This window comes from Grammomys surdaster, unplaced genomic scaffold (genome assembly GCF_004785775.1).
Source record: "Grammomys surdaster isolate TR1022 unplaced genomic scaffold, NIH_TR_1.0 1166, whole genome shotgun sequence".
Lineage (NCBI taxonomy): Eukaryota > Metazoa > Chordata > Mammalia > Rodentia > Muridae > Grammomys > Grammomys surdaster.
In genome coordinates, this window is record NW_021605585.1 from 3,359,656 (window position 1) to 3,373,930 (window position 14,275).

The 14,275-nt window shown below is 45.2% G+C and overlaps 1 protein-coding gene across 2 annotated transcripts in view; it reads right to left on the minus strand.

The window, feature by feature from the left end:
• St6gal1 (ST6 beta-galactoside alpha-2,6-sialyltransferase 1) overlaps positions 1-12,991 on the minus strand; it is a 121,177-nt gene extending 108,186 nt beyond the window's left edge. Inside the window, exon 1 of one of the 2 annotated variants that reach the window (XM_028783888.1) lies at positions 12,877-12,991. The gene's annotated coding sequence lies outside the window, so the exon portion shown is untranslated. Of the gene's footprint in view, positions 1-11,933; positions 12,038-12,876 lie in introns of those variants that run through there. The other variant, XM_028783889.1, reaches the window with a different exon arrangement.
• Positions 12,992-14,275: the final 1,284 nt, after the last annotated feature.

The following is a 14,275-nucleotide window of genomic DNA, read 5'->3' on the forward strand; positions in this document are numbered from 1 at the left end:
CCCTCCCTCTCTCCCTCCCTCCCTCCCTCTCTTTCCTGCTTCCCGTGGACCAGAATATAAAACTCTCAGCTACTACACCAGTGGCATGCCTGTCTGCTTCCCACCACGATAGTCAAGAATTAACCCTTTAAAACTGGAAGCAAGCCACCAATCAAATGCCTTCTTTATAAGAGTTGCTATGGTCATGGTGTCTCTTCACAGTAGTGTAACAGTAACTAAGACATTATAAGCTAAAGTATATTTTCTTTTACAGGTAAAAATATGTAAGCACTTGTATAGTAAGTTCATTGATAAAACGCAACCTGTGAAAACATCTCACATTTGCCTTTTGTAATTTTTGTTTCAGTAAGGTCTCTCTATAGCCCCACAGATCATAGCACAAGAAGAAACCACAGGCTTTGGAATTCAGAGAACCCATGGGGTTTAAGTCACAACTTTACCCTGAATTACTTTAGGTAAACCACTTTGAACTACAGTGCCCTCATCAGCACAGGAAAAACATGTGCTCCATGAGGCTGCTGTCAAGGCCAAAGAAAACTCCAGCCCCCAAACTCTGGCACCCGCTCCCCTACCAAAGCATACAGAGGCCCCCAGGCTCACCCACCCCGCCCTACCCTAAACTTCTCCAGCTCCTGGGCTTCCCTCCCCTAGCTCCTCATTCCTACAGAACTCTACTATTTTTGGCTCTTCACTCTCTTGTCTTCCGCTCTAGGCATTCTCTCTCTTGGTCTCCTCTGCCCATACTCTCTTCTCTCTCACTCTCCCCATCTCTCTCTCCTCTCATGGCCAGGTCCAATGTGCTGGCTATGTTCAATCTACTACTTTCTGTCTCTTGTCTCTGGCCTCTTCCAGATGTCTCATATCTACAATAAACCCTTCCCCCAACCAAACCTCAGGGAGGTCATATCCTCGGTTTGTACAAACAGGTGCGTGCTTCCTGGCATCCTGAGGCTACACAATTAATAGCAGCTGTGCATTCATTCACCCTTGCTCTCCAGCCCCAAGTTACCCACAATGACCCTGACAGGTCACATACTTCACTCCTCCTCAGTGTTCTCATGGCTGCCTTTATTCAAATCAAACTCAAAACTCATCTTCAGCACCCAGGCCAAACGGTCTCCTCCGAGAGGCCTTTCCCCCGAAGCTTCTGCATCTCAGGATCTACAGTGTGCTTTGTTTTGCCTGGAGGTTGTCTACACAACTGACTCCCAAATACCCATGAAAAGACAATGTCCGGTCATCCGAATCCCTCACCCGCTCTGCACTCTTCACACTCACGCTCAGTGATGCTCGGGATGCCATTTTAGATGAGCCTAAGCAGGTTTTTCTGTGTCTGTTTCTAGAGCCATGATCTCCCAGGTCGTCCTGTCTGGTTTAGCACTCAGCCAATTTTACCCTCAAACTCTCAATACTAAAAAGTCTTCTGTGGTGCTAACTCCCAGATCAGACAACTCCCATCTGGAGACCTGCTGGAGACCTCTGCAGCCAGGTGTGGCACGGGACCAAGTTTTGGGCCGTGAGAACACGGACAAGAATGACATGTACCTCCTAAAGATTCCCTGATGATTAACCATAGGGATTGGAGGGAAATGTGATCAGAGTACATTGTATGTTTATACGACAGTGACCTTGTAACCTTATTTAATTCCGGTGCGATAAAAAATTTCAAATGCAATTTTTAAACCCCCCCCCCTGGTCATTCTAAAGGATCACCTTTGTACTACCTTGAGACTTGAGGTATATTTCTTTTGTCCTCAGCACATTCTACGGTATTTCCTTAGGCTTCCCTTCGCTGCCGCCAACTTGCTTTTTAGTGGGTCCCATTCAGCTCTCCTATCAAGGTGTCTGTGTTGCTGGGGTTGTCTCTTCACATACGCTGGGAGAGTGTCCTGCCACTGGGCTACTCCCAGGTCACCTATCAATTTCTCTAAGAATACTGTCTGTGTTTTCCTCTATTGTTATCCTTGTAATTCTATAGTTTTATTTCATCCTGTAATTTCATCGCTCTGTATTTGAGATCTCAATTCATTAATTTTCAATAAAATTCACTTTCATTAAGTATGCGACACCTCTCCCCCTAACCCAAGACCAACTCCAAACGAGAAATTATCCTGGGAGATGAAGACAACAACCCAAGAGCTCATTTATGGGTGTGTAAGACAGAACAGTTTTGTTTGTAAGTGAACTTTGTTCCTTCCCAAATCCTTCCCACCTGCCCAGTCCAGCCGAAGACCTTTGCTCCAGACCCTCCACAACGCCCATCCCAATCCCAGATGTTTCACAGGTAATGCCTAAACTCTCATAGGAATCTGAAATATTTTAAGGAAAAAGAAAATTCCTCCATCATCCTTTTTGTCACACATAAAGGTTTCTTTGGACATTTCTAGACTACTGGTTGGCTGAATAAATACAAGTCAAAACCAAAACCAAGCCACAGGAGAGGGCAACATCAGGCAGCCAGCCTCAGTGTAGCAGAGGGCTCGAGAGGCAGGGAGATGAACAAAGATTTAACAAGGGATGCTCCCCTTGAAAGACTGAAAGAAAAGGAAGATTTCTTGCCCAGCAAAACCAGACTTCAGCTTGCTCCTGCAAGCCCTGAAGTGGAAGCCAAATGCCTGACTGGAGAGCAAGATGCCCAGGATCAAGTCTAAGCACCTCAGCTCACTGAATGATCCGCCTTTGAACTAGTCACCAGACTGCCGTCAGCTTCTGTTTCCTCACCCACAAAACAGGTAATAACAGTGTGTGGCACACAGGGAATGAGGAAAGACTGTCCTGCGCACACAAGTACCTAGCCTCATCCCCCACCACTTCCTGTCTCTGATGCTCCTCCTCAGGGGCAACCTCAACACATCAATATGCCGACCCTCACCCTTGACCCTCTCTCTGTGTTATAGCCCTTTCTCATTCTCCTGTCAAAAGGGTAACCCTGATACCTTCTAACACCTAGCTGAGCTGTTTTCTCTTCCAGAGAACATTTCGAAAACTTTCTCCCCAGGCTGAACACACTTGGATCATAACATGTATCAATACGCTTGTGATCATTCAGTCATGTGTACCTCTGAGCAAGTTCTAGATGGAGGAACAGAGCTTATTTGTCTATGTCTTAAATCAGGTGCTGTGCTTATGGAATGAATGAACAAAGTTAAGGATACTGAGAAGAGGAGAACAGGGAGGTATGGGAAGTTTGTCAGTCACTAGCTTCCAAGGCCCTACTGGTTACTCGTGTGTGTGTGTGTGTGTGTGTGTGTGTGTGTGTGTGTGTGTCTTTAAGTAGGTCGTCTCTTGTCAAGCAGATAATAGGCACTCAATAAGGTAATAGACACTCAATAAATATTTAAAGAACAAATTATTGTTGGCTATATTCTCTAAAAGAAGAAGTCGTTTAAGCAGCATATCTGCAAGATAAATTCTTAATAATACCAACACTGAGTTCCACTTAAAAGTTTCAAAACACTGAAGGTAGCAAGCTCATAGGCCATCCATCCCGGGCCATGCTAATCAATGGGTGTTTTCAACTCTGCTCCTAACCAGGTAGTGATCATAAGTGGATAGCACAGCTTTAAAGAGTAGGAGGGAGAAAAGGAGAAACCAAGCATGACTCAAAATGAATCCTCCCAAAAAGAGAAATGGTCAGGCATGCCTGATGCAAAAGCCATACTACATGTACCTCACAGCCCCATAAATTCTTTCATTTGTCTTAGAGGAATTGTGAGAAGCTCCCTAGAGACCAGTGAGAAGAAACTGTTCAGTGAGGCTTCTCACAGACAAGACTAAGCATTTCTCAGACCCAAAGGAGTGGGGGATGCTAGCAGTGAAGACACCTGAGCCGAGGTGTAGAGAAAGAGGTAAAGATCCATCTACCCCCAGTCTGAACTGCACCCCAACAGCAGCAGGACTGTGGGCAAGCCTCTGGCCCTCTCTGAACCTTGATTTTCTTCTCACCTACAAAAGGGAGCTACTAGTGTCAAGATCTCAGCTTGCTGTCAGGATTGGGTGAAAACATACACACACACACACACACACAGTACCTAATGAGAACCAAGCAAAGCCTGTGTCATCTTTCCCTCCTCAAACTAATCTGAGGCTGATAGAAAACGGCATGGTAGGTACTCTCTGTTCTAGCCCAGAGGGCCAATCAAACAAAGGGTTGATTGGTACAAAGATTAAAGCTGGATGAGGGGCTGGTGTACAGGTTTATAGTGTAGCTGGTAGACTACTTGCCTTGCATGCATGTAGCACCAGCCCTACAATGAAAAAAAACGAAGGAAAAAAATAGTAGTAATATCAGAAATATTGTACTGTAAAAAACTCTACTAACTGGGAGACAGAAGCAGACCATAAGGAAAAGAATTCCACAGTCTGGGACATATAGCTCTCGCCCAGTGACCAGGTTTCCTGGTCATCTAAAGCATACATGATAAGGTCAGGCAGAGCTGAAGTCAATGACAGAACAGTGGAGGGCTGCCAAGAAAACTACAGCCAGGCCTCTTTGTAGGCTTCCATGATGGAAACTGGCTTTTCTGTCTTCCACTGGTCCCATCTCCTCAGTCCCGTGTCTTTTGCTTCTTCCTTTACAGACTTCCTAGAGTCCTCTGTTTCCATCGGGTTCTGGAAGCTCTCCCTGATAAGGAGGGCTCTGCCTTGCAGCATAGCTCACTCCCACACTGGGCAGTTCAGTTTTCTTCACTAGTCACCACACCCAGCCCACCAGTTCCTCTGAGTGGTTCTCTTTTCCACAACAGTCACTGTGTGACTCGCCATGAGAGAGGCCTCTTGTTTTGAATTCCTGCGGTACACAAAGCTCCCCGGTTCCAACGGGAAGTGGTAGCACATGCCTTTAATCTCAGCACTCAGGAGGCTGAGGCAGGTGGTTTTATCTGAGTTTGAGGTCAGCCTGGTCTACAGAGTGAGTTCCAGGACAGCCAGGGCTACAGAGAGAAACCCTGTCTCAAAACAAACAAACAAACAAAAAGGAAAGAAAAAGAAAAGAAAATGAAAGAAGGAATAAAAGTCCTGTCTCCACATCTATTTCCATCTATTTCCTTGCCACTGTGTCATAAGCCCCCATCTTCCAATAACCCACCGATGTGGGTGGACCTAAGGAAGCGCAGCCTTCTAAAGGATCTGAAAGCAAGATGGAATAGAAAACCTCCTCCTCCTGAGCCTGAGAACAAACATCACCTTTTCTCGCTTCCTCCCTCCCCTCCCCTCCCACTCCGGCTTCTTGTCTCTGTCCTACCCACAAGATCCCCAAGCCTGACCCTGAGAATAGAAACAGCCTTGGAAGGCTCTATGGGATGGGGAAGAAGCTGTTTTCACTTACAGCTGAGGGCACCCAATCAGGTCAGGCTAGTTCCAAAAATATCTTTTCATCCAAATACAGTCTCTTAGTAGTGAGCGAGGCAGCTACCAAGTCCAGTTTTCCAGGCCTGGTCCTCAGTGTCCCTGATCTCACACACTTGCCACCCTCCCCAGAGCTGGCTTCCTGTCGCTCACCGACATTTGCAATCGACTTCTGTACACTAAAAGTGTAAATACTCAGAATGTATTTTATGAAAACAGACAAATGTATCTTGCAGGCAAAGATCGGTTAACTAAATGTACTCAGAATATAGACTGTGGTATAGCTGGGCAAAAAATAGCAAACACACACAGCTAGGAAGACTTCTACTTCACACAGCAAACTAAAAACACCCATTTGTAAAGTGGCAGACATGATGTAATCCATAAACTGAGCTCAAAACTAAGTACTTATGAGCCAGGCAGGGTGGCACATTCCTTTGATCTGGGGAGGCAGGTGGATCTCTGTGAGTTCAAGGCCAGCCTGAGTCAAAGGCCAGTTAGGGCCACACAGTGAGATCCCATTTCAAGAATAAAACAAGCAAACAGACAGATTGTATAGGAACATGAGTACTTGGCAGAAGGAGCTGAGGGCTGAAGGCCTGGCTTAGTGACCACTTGCCCAGGATGTGCATACCCAGAGCTTGATCTCCAGGGCTGCAAGCAAACAAATGGACTATGGGAGGAACAGTTATAGGAAGGAGGTTAATTTTTTATTATCTGAATATTCTAAAGGAAGTTCCTTTATTATTCTCTTGAGGAAGCCTCTTAGACTTGCATACAACTTTTACTTGCTATCAGAACTGGGAGGGGACAGGGAAGAAGCAAGAGTTGAGTTCCTGGCATGGCACACCCAGGGTGGCCTGCCTCGTGCTCTTAGCTGCACTTGTTAGTAGCCAGGGACCACACATCACCAGCTAGGCTTAGGAATGACAGAAGTCCCAGTAAACTAGGGCTTTAATTTGACTACGCTATCTGACTCTCTCTTCCTTCTTGGATACATCAACAGAAAAAATCGAGACTCATCAATGTCAGAGATCAACAGGGACGTTTACCCCTTCTGCTAATAAAAAGGAGCTTCAGAAGAACACGTGGATCAAGGGATGAATGGCAGAACCAGGGCTTTTTTGCCCCTCCATAAAGCAGAGTTGGGGACTGGGAGGAAACAGAAGGAAGCACAAGGAGTCTGTGGAGGTTACCTAAACATCTGAGCAACCTCAGGCATACCACGGGAGTAAGTGCAGAAAGGTGAGCGTGGGCCGCAGCCTAAAGGCCTCAGTCCGTATGGAAACACTGCCTCTCAGGAAGGAAAGCTGGGCTCAAGTGTGGTAGGTCTCACTAGCACTGGCCTCCTGGATTGCCTTAATCAGTAGTCACCAATTCTCTGTAAATATGCTGAAAACAAAAATCCACATCACTTGCCAAAAGCAGACAACTAGTAAGAGGTGGCTCTTGCTCAAATCAGGTCTCCCGACTCTAACTTTTGTGTTCCTTACACTTTCTTTGTCTCTTTGGAACATGACATGACCTTCGTATTTGACCAGTAGAGCTGAAAAAGTTCCCAGGATTGCTGTGCCCTCCCTCTTTGGCCTGTTCCCCACAAACTTGAAGGGTTCCATAAGGGCAAGACAAGAGACAGGCCCAGAGCCAACACAACTCAGTGTCTTAAATATGCATCATCGGGCTGAGTGTAATATTTATAGCTAGGCTGATAAGATGTCTGGGGCATGCTTTAACGTTAGCATGGGGCTGAGGCAGGGGTATAGGTCAGCCATGCATTTTTCATAAGGAGTGGACAAAAGGTACAGAACTCACTGTGCACTTGTGATGTTTTTCATAGTAAACAAAATGAAACTGCATTGTGCAAATGATTATTTCTCTCTCGACTTGCCATTTGGATGACAAGAGACTCCATTTTAATCAACCTTCCCTAAGAACAAAAAGCCATACCATGCTTTCATGGTAAAAGAAAACAAAAAAAACAAACAAACATGAGGGCCAAAACTTCTATGAATGATAATAGCTAGTACTTACTGACGGCTTAACCAGGCACTTGCCTTTTACCTTCAATATCATCTTATGACTGCCCTGTGGAATTAGGCCCACTAGCCTTCTTTCACAGAGAACACTAATTGATACTAAGTACTGTTGAGGCCTGCTTCTTTTAACATAACTGTAGCCATTTTGTGTTCAGTCTCCATTTTGCTCATAAGGTGAAATGAAGTTCAGGGCCTCAGACTCCACTTCCCAGTAATATCCATAGCTGACCCTGAAGAATGCTACAAATAAGCCCAAAGCTTATGGCTGAAACACTTGTACTCTGTTATCTCAATGTCCTGGGACTCCCCAGTTCACAATCTGTGCCTCCCCTCTTACTTCACCTGCGATCAGTCAGCTCGAAAGTTAGCTGAGAATACTTTGTCTAATTAGCAAAAAAATGTTGTGCCACTTCACTGTCTGCCTTTAAACTTTTGAACCTGGTTTTTCCTATAAAAAGCCTGCCCTGAGGACAGACCGGTGCCATAATTAGGCTCCTGAGTCCTTTGTTGTGGCCTTGAACAGTCAGTATTGGGAGTGTGTTTTATAAACGATTGCTGAACTGGGTTTAGTGTTGCTGTGGTTTGTGTGATGATTCCTCGACCCCAACAAGTACAACAGGTAACTTGTCCATACCTACACCGGCAGTGAACAGCAAGCAAGAATTCAAATTTTAAAATGCTTGGGCGCTAAGTTTATAATGCTCTTTCACTTGAAGACTTCATATGCAATTAGGCCAAATCTCTAAGTTTCCTCAACAGTCATGCATGCCTTTTACAATGAAACTCAACAGTTCCCCACATCAGGCTCTATCCTGTGGAAATTCAAGAAAGTAAATCAACTGAGACAGGTATGAATGACCTCCCAGAGTGGCCTCCACAGACATTTCCACTGCTGTGGGCATCAGAACGTGTCTCCGCTGTGATCAATAGCATCTGGCATTTCTCTCTTGTCACCCATTTTTCCTCCTTTAGACTACTACTCAATGTGTCAAATGAATTAATAAATGACCTGGGGTTGCTCACTGAGCATTTATAGAAACTTTACTATTGAGTTTTCGAGAGCCACAAAAACAAGCTCAAAGGCCATGCACAGGGTCCTTTTCTCTCTATTGTATTTGTCAGTACCTCTGGATTTCTCAAAGAAAAACTGTGGCTAACATTTGAGGCAGGGATGGGACGGGGGAGTGGTGGGGCCTCCACCCTTCACATGCCCTCACTGAAACAAGCATTGAAGATGTCAGATCCCAAGGGAACATGAGAACTTGAAGGTGCTAGGCAGCTGATATGGTCATCATCAAAACTTGATTATAAAGTGTGAAATACAAAAGCTATAACTATACAACACAAGAGTCGCAATTATCTTGAAAATAAAAACAAAGTCATAGAGATAAATATATATTTATATATTAAATATGCATTTATATATTATATTATTATGTTTTCTATATTTATATATTATATATAAAATATACATGTTATATATGATAAATTATACATTACATTTATATAACATATTTAACAAAATATTTAATATATTATAGAATATGTATGTATGTGTATATAAAATGTATATATAATGTATAATATATAATATAATACATGCTAAATTATATATACAGTTTACTATATATAATTATATTATACATTATACATTGTGTTGTGAGACTATAAAAGCACAGCTGTGGGAATCAGAGTGTTATCATGAAGTTTGGGAATGCACGCAGACAAGCAATTTTGTATATAAAATATTATATATATGATATATTATTTATTATATTCATGTTATATGTATTATATTATATATATTTACATTTTATATATCATATATTATATTTATATATTGTATGTTATATTATATTGTACATTCCATATTATTATATGTTGTATATTATGTTAATTATATAGCATATTGTATATTGTATGTTGTATATTATGTATTATTATATGTAATTTTGAAAAGAAAAGACCAAGATAAATGTACGCATATTCATATATATTTATATTATTCATATATATTATTTGGGAATGCATGCAGACAAGCAATTTTGTATATAAAATATTATATATAATATATGATATATTATTTATTATATAAATAATAGCGCATGGCTGTTTGGGAAAGTAGAATTTTTTATTTCTGTTTCTCAATCCTTTTTTGTAGTTTGTAAATGCAATGGGAACGTTTCAATCGTATAACCAGAAAACTTTGATTATGAAATCTGACATAACCTTTTCAGTAACTGCTTAGTAAAATCATCTCTAGTATGTTAATACAGAACAACAGCATTGCATAATATGTTAATGTTGTGAGTGAGCCTATAGAAACACAGCTCTGGGAGTCAGAGTGCTAACATGAAATCTGAGAATGCAAGCAGACAAACAAGAAAAAAATCGTATTTCCCTAATCAAGTTCTTCATATCCAGGAATGCCACACACTGACACCAGGTATGGGCAATAAACCATGGCCCATGCCCTCCTCAGACTCTAAGGCTTCCAGCAGCATCTACTTCCCAGGAGAGCCAGGGCAGAGTCTGGCAGGTTCACCGGGCAAAAAAAGACAAAGTGGAGCCCAAGAGGTTAACTACAGCTAAGTGGAGTCTCTGTCTTCTGACTTCTTACTGTCCTTTGCTTTGCAAATATTTGCAAAGGAGCTCGCCAGGGCAAGAGGGAAATGAACCACTTGGTAAGCCAAAGAAACTGATTCTCAATCCTAACTGCAATACTCCACACCATACCTATCCTCAGCACCCATTCCTCTGCTTGAAAGCCAAACCTATTTAAATCCTTTAGGATTTAAAGGTGTTGTTATAGCAACCTAACTTTGACTTTACTCTGGGGTACCAACAACTGTTTGATGCAACACCTTCCTTTTGATGCAAAAAGGGAGACTAAAAGCAGGTGGACTGTGTGTTTTTGTGTTTGGGAGCAGGTAATTTCTCTTCTGGGGTCCTTAATTTTCCCACAAAACAAAAGGAGTCCCAACTTCATTACCATCCTGAGGAGACAACCTCACCTGGCTGGGAACAGAAACTCCAGAAAGGAATCCCTGACTGCAAAGATCATCTGATTAGAATTACAGTACTTTGGAGACTGGAATTTTGCAGGTCCAGGGGCTAATTACTTTATCTTGGGCTAAGATCAGCCCAGAACAGCAGTTCCTTGGACCAACCCCCACCTCCATTCCCACTCCCTCACCCCAGTCCATTCTTGGCCCAGCCCCCGCCCCTAACCCTGACCCTGACTCCCTTGTTGGAATTAACATCTTTTGACAACATATAAAAAACCTTTTAGAATCTATTAACTTAGCAGGAAACTAACTTCTACCAGTCTAAAAGCTAAGAATGTCACCAGATAGAATATTTTCCCTAAAAGCTTCCCAGATTTCTATGTGCCTGCCTCTCTGATGTACCCGCCAATGTATTTTAAACTTTCCTTAATTCATGACTTTCTCTGCTCCGTAAAACTAAACACCCCGAGAAGCTGATTCCACGTTGCAACATAGAATTTGGGATAGCCAAAATCTGTGTTCCCAGTACACGGTCACTCAAAAGTGGCTCCAGAATAAACTCTCTTCCATTCCTGCAAATTGAGAACTGTGGGTTTTTTACGTTGACATTGCAAAGTTAAACAGCCTGGAAATGAAGGGGAAAGTAAACACACCTAGGCGGTGAGGGGGAAGCCGCAGACCACAGCTAGCCAGCTTTGGAGAAACTGACCTCCGTCTTCTATGCCTTCTTCTCTGCTAAGCACAAAAAGCACAGTTCCACGGGACTCATCAAATAATAGATAAATTAATTAAATAAATCAATGAAAACAACGCTTCGTTCTCTAGTGAGGGGCTCAGGAGCAGCCCGCTACAAGAGACACTTTCCTCCCAGCGGGGCTGATGTCAACAGCCCCTGCTTCTGGCGGAACAAAGGCTTCTTAGCTTCAGCAAAACATTTAAGCCTCTACAGTTGGCCCTAGTTCAATTTGAGAAAAAGGGGGCAGCCAGGAGAGCAGAGCAAAGTTATGAAGCAGGCCAGGCTGGGAAGTGGGGAAATGCTTAATCTCTCTTCTCCACTAAACAGAGAACTCTTGAAAGGCATAATGGAAGGGTGCAGTTTCCAATTTGAATTATTTTCTTTGTTTCACTCTGTTCTGCCTAAGGCTACTGCCTTTTAAGCCAACTGCAGAATCCTCTGGATGCAGGCCGAGCAGTTGGAAGACCCACACTCAAGGGGCTGAACTCTCAGACCTCAGCTTCCTGCCTGTAAAATAAAAGGTTCCCTAGCTGCTGCCTGTACCTTCTCAATAACAATGGTACACTGTTGGAGGCTGTCCAGTTCTATTCAGAGACGGGTTAGTCTCCACAGGTACTACTCAAGGTGAAGCATCAGATAGGTAAGATGCTATCACTCCTGCACAGGTCGCATAGGATCCGTTCACCGCCCCCTTCCTGTCCCCAACTCATCCTTAGGGCTGACAAGCCCAGACCTCACTACTCTAAAAATCCGGCTGCGTGAGCAGAGTGAAAGTAAAAGGGCAGGCACAGCCAACAGTGGACCTACCTCTGCGAGCCTCTGATACGTCCCCGTCTAGATGAGGGGCCCCGGATGGCCTTGTGTGAAGAGGAGTCAGTGACACCTGGAGTGTCTAGGCACAGGGAGCTCCAAGGCAAAGAGCAAGCGAAACCCAAGACCTCACTGGTGGATTTAGTTAAAATGAACTATTCTTTCAACAGACTAGGGAGGCGCTCGAGATTCCCCAACAGAAGCAGTCGCCAGAGCACCCGGACAATGGTGTGTCGAGCAGGGTCTATTTTAGAAGGGTACCTACAGATCCTTAGTTCTACCCACAACTCTTAAGAAAACCTCGGGGAGAAGTGAGGGCTTGTCCATTTCACCTTAAAACCTGTGCCAAGGGGTGAAGCACACTTAGGGGAGGGGTAGGGGCTTTTTGTAGGCTCTTTCTTATTGTATTTTTTCCCCTTAAAAATCTACAGGTTTAGTCCGACCTTTCACAGGGCACCCTTGCGAAATTTCTCTCGCCCCCCCCCCCCAGCAGTAGGTGGCCTCCAAGCGCCGCGCCCGTTGGTTTGGCTGGAACAATAACCTGTCCAACGGAGGTTCAGCAGGGCTAGCTGCGCCCCAGATCCCTGGTGGGGCACACGTGTGTTTGTTGTGGTGCCTCCGCTCCCTCTCCCTCCACCAGGCTTAGTTTCCTGATCTGTTACCCCGGTAAGCAAGAACTAAAGGGACCCGCACTCCACAAGGCAACGCCTTACACAATAAAGACGCTGCCGTGTAGGTTCCTACGGGCCCCGCACACGTGGGTTTGTTATGGGTGCGCAGGCTAGCTTGCCGTGGGGAGGCCAAGGCGATCCCTCCCCTGGACCGGCGACAGACATCCTCAGCCCGGGGCGGCAGCTCCTACCGGGGCAGCTGGGGCTGCCTCTCAGCGCACCCCTGCACGCCTCCTCCCGGTCGTGCCGCCCGCCTCGCCCCTACTCACTTGCAGCGCTCTCAGCCGGGAAGGACGCGGCAGCCGCTGAGCCCACCGATCGCTCGCGAGGCGCGCTGCCCGATTCCCTTTGTTAGGGTCGGGCAGTGCCAGGGCGGCTCCCCAGCCCAGGCTGGTGCTCAACTCCACTCCCCCAGGTGCCTCCAGACCTCGCCGGGCCGAGGGAGAAGAGCCCGGGACTCAAGCTCCGAGCGAGTCCCCTAGAGAAAAGATCTACTGGAAAGCAGAGAGGGACCCACAGATGTGGGTGCAGAGGACTGGGAAGGAGGGAAGAAAAGCACTGCAGACCGGCGGGAGGAAGCACTGAGTCCGTTATGCAAATAGAGTCGTTAAAACTAGAAGAGTGCTCTATCTCACCGGTCCCAAACCATCCTGGCCCTCTGGAGGTCGCTAGCGAGTTGGTTCAAGGTTAAAGGTGCCTGCCTAGGGCTCCCGTAAGGCAGGCAATCTTGCAGTCTGTCCACAAAGAGCAAGCCTGGGGGCGGAGCAATGCGGCAGGCAAGGAAGCCCAAATGCTGCCTCCACCCCCACCCTTTGCGTGTCCTGATGGATTGGATTCAGTGTTGTCTGGCGAAAATGGTCTTACCAGGGTGCTTGTCCTGGCTCTGCACAAGGTGATCTTGATTAGGCAAGTCATATTTAGCCCTTGTGAAAACTCAATTTTGTATGTAGAACACATACATCTTAGACTGTAATATTTAAAGTTTAGCAAAAATCCCCCAACATCAAGTGTGGCCTGTACACAGCATTGTCAAACTTTTTTTTTTTTTTGAGATGTTCTGAAGCCGCGCAACCTAGAACTTTCGCAGCAGGTATGCAGTCAGACAGGCCCTGGCTACAGTTGTAAAGACAGCCAAGCACCTTCCTTCCACTGGGCTTAGGATAAGGCTACTGGAGAAATCGGGAGGAAACATCTTGTTGAAGAAGCAGCCTGGCAGCCTGACCATCTCTGATTAACCACAGGCCACTTCCGAAAGACTGAAAACTTTCCAGTTCTCTGTAAGAGAACTGGAGGCAGGCATCTAGCCACTCCTTCAGTCCTTCATATCCGAGAGAAGAGATTCAGCTACCCGAGGCAGTAATCACATCCCAAATATCTGCCTCTTTGTATCGACCTCTTCGTTGGGAGAGGAACTAAACAGAGCTCCAAAAACGCAGAAAATTGCTGGTCTGGGTTTTCTGTGTAGCAAAATGACCTCTACAATAAAAGTGCTTGAAATCGGGACCAGAGCGTTCTCTTCAAGTCCAGGTAGCCACTTCTCATCACCAACCTGGGAAAGAAAAAGTTGCATCCTCCTTCCTCCCCAGCACCCTTCTTTCAGATTGTCTTTCCTCCATCCTTTGATTCCCAGTCCCTCTGCTGCTCATCCTCCCCCAGCTGCTCTGGAGC